The sequence below is a fragment of the Poecilia reticulata genome, unplaced genomic scaffold (genome assembly GCF_000633615.1).
Source record: "Poecilia reticulata strain Guanapo unplaced genomic scaffold, Guppy_female_1.0+MT scaffold_241, whole genome shotgun sequence".
Classification (NCBI taxonomy): Eukaryota; Metazoa; Chordata; class Actinopteri; order Cyprinodontiformes; family Poeciliidae; genus Poecilia; species Poecilia reticulata.
Genome location: NW_007615031.1, coordinates 179418 through 182176, shown reverse-complemented (window position 1 = coordinate 182176; position 2759 = coordinate 179418). Strand labels below are relative to the sequence as shown.

Here is a 2759-nt window from a genome sequence, read left to right as displayed (position 1 = left end):
TCTACACCAGCTGGTTCTACACCACCTGGTTCTACACCACCTGGTTCTACACCACCTGGTTCTACACCACCTGGTTCTACACCACTGCTGCTGGATCAACCTGCTGGTCTCTTAGGTCTTCTGGAACCAGAACCAGAACCAGTAAATGCTGCTGCAGATCAGATCAACAGAGTGCTTTGATCATCAGACCCGGTTTCCAGCAGTCGGATCAGAACCAGCGGGGCTCCAGAACCTCCCATTGTTTCAGAGGAACCAGGTGGAGTCTGGACTTCCTGCGTTCCGGCGCCGACGGCCCAGAACAACAAACAGCCAGAGGCCCGGTCCAACATCACAGCAGCTTGGCCCGGTTCAGATGCACCGCAGCAGAACCAGGAGGTTCTGACCCGTCACAGGGTCCAGAACCTGGTTTCCAGGAATCAAAGTTCTGGATTCCTGGAAACAGCTGAAGAGAAATACAGCAAAGTACCAGAGTACTACAGTACTGTAGTACTAATACTGATCATACACTACTGTAGTACAGCACAGTAAGTATATACTACTACACTACAGTATCTACAGTACTGTACCTTATAGTACTACAGTACTAGGATTGAACTATAGTACAGACTCTAACTCCAGGGCTCTACCAGTGAAACTGGGTCACTGTGTTTGTTCTTCATCCTCCTGATAACGGACCCATCATCATCATCATCATCATCATCATCATCCTCTCCGAGTTCACATCCAGACTCTGGTTCTGGTTCTCCTGCAGAGGTTCTGGATAACAACCAGTCTGCTCTGTTTCTGGTCGGGGTTTGTGAAATTGGACCGAACCGAGCCAGACTGATGCGGGTCAGTCGGGTCCTCTCAAGGTCCGAGCTGGAAACCAATTAAAGAGCTAGCAGGTGGATTTTATGCAGCCGAACCGACCTTTGGATCTGTTCGGTTCCGATTATGTAAAAACTTCCCAACTGTCTTATCCACAATCGGTACCGGAACCAGAACTGTGAGAAAGTTAGAGTTTAACCTGCGGAGTCTGGTTCAGCTGCCTCGGGTCAGATCAGCATGAAGCAGCAGAGGTCACGAACCGAACCGAACCAGAACCAACGGCGAACTCACCTGGAACTGATCCCCGAACTCCTGCTGGGTCTGCACCCGGGTTCCGAACCGCAAACACGAATCAAAAAACGAAACCACCAAAAACAGAGACCGAGGTTTTTCTTTAACTTCAGAGCGGAGCCGCTTCCGTCCACTGCGTCATGACGTCACGTTGTGACGTTTAGTCTTCGCCAATGAACAGGGGAGGAGCTAAGGAGGCAGAGAACATATTTTACCCAATTAGAAAGTGATGTCCACGGTAAGGGGCGGGACTTCTTTTAGCCACGTCAACATCCTGTTTCAATAAGAGGTCACGTGATTTTGTACTGCTTGACGTGCACGTGCGAGAGCGTGGCAAATATTAATAATCTACGAAGCTTTATTCTGATACTGAAATCGTATAATAAATTGGACGAAGTTTTAAATAGAAATGTCAAATAATACAAACCCAATAATGAGATGAAATACCATAATATCCATAATATGTTTATTTATGAAATAAAATGCTAAAGCACTTCACTGCGGATAAGTACAGAAACAGATTTATTAAATTCATTTTCAAAATAACTTCTTTCCTCCTAAAGTTATGAATCAAAGCAGAAAAATAAAAAATACACAAATTATTGCCGTAGACAAATCTACACATTACGCAACAAAATTAAATATTTTATGGTAAAAAGTTAAATAAATGTATTCATATGCTGCTGAGTTTAATATATTAATTCAGTTAGAATCAGTAAAAAAATTATCAGAAAAAATATTATAGTTAAATTAAACAAAAAAAGACCTCTAACTGTTTTTCCTGTGATTTCCTGCGGCCTTGATCCAAATAAAATTATTATTTAATACTAAACTTTGTAAAGTTGGTCATCTTAAAACTATGTGAATGATTTCAGGAAGCGTTATTAAATCAAATGCAGTTAAATTAATGAATATCAGGCTGTTGTCAGGCTGACCATTAAAGCTGTTTATCAGAGCAGAGAGTTACCGGCTGCTCAGGTGTTCAGGCTGCGCCACCTGCCGCCGCCTCAGCAGGTTTAGGTCTCATCGCTGCTCCAGCTCAGCTGTTTTTGCTTCCTCCTGTGAGCTGTAAACATCTGCAGCTCCGCCTGGTGGATCAGAGGCGAACTGCCCTTTAACAGGGTTCTGCTATGGAGGACCAAAACCGACATAATAAGAAATAAAAGCATAAATATATGTTTAGTTTTTCTTCTTTTATTCTTCTTAGTTTTTTTTGCTTCTCCCTTTTCTGCTCTGTATTTCTGCTGCACCGTTATGCTAATGAGCAGAGCAGCTCCTCTGCTATTGGCCAATGGAGCTGTGGGACCAACGTCACCAGGTCAGACCTTGTGGGGCGTTTAGGTCCAGTCGCTCGCCGCCATCTTTACAGGCCACAGACCAAAACAAACTTTATCCCGGTGGTTTGATTGTGTTACCGCCTGCAGTGAAGTGAACCTCCGAGCTCTGAGGAGGCAGCTGGAGAACGACTGTGGAGAGAAGCTGTCAAATAACAAACCGTACTTTCCGAACTACAGAGCACCTATAAGCTGTAAACCGCATGGTTCACAGAGTGGAGAAAAGTAGCGGCTTATAGTCCGGAGAAGGGTAGAGTGCCTTCTCCGGGTCAGGGGGGTCGTCCTGCCTCAAGTGGAGGAGTTTAAGTATCTGGGGATCTTGTTCAC

General features: G+C 44.7%; 1 protein-coding gene across 2 annotated transcripts in view; it reads right to left on the bottom strand.

Annotated features, from left to right (window-relative positions):
* slc31a1 (solute carrier family 31 member 1) overlaps positions 1–1259 on the bottom strand; it is a 22844-nt gene extending 21585 nt beyond the window's left edge. Inside the window, exon 1 of one of the 2 annotated variants that reach the window (XM_008402607.2) lies at positions 1099–1259. The gene's annotated coding sequence lies outside the window, so the exon portion shown is untranslated. The remainder of the gene's footprint in view (positions 1–1098) is intronic. The other variant, XM_008402606.2, reaches the window with a different exon arrangement.
* Between the last annotated feature and the right edge of the window lie 1500 nt (positions 1260–2759).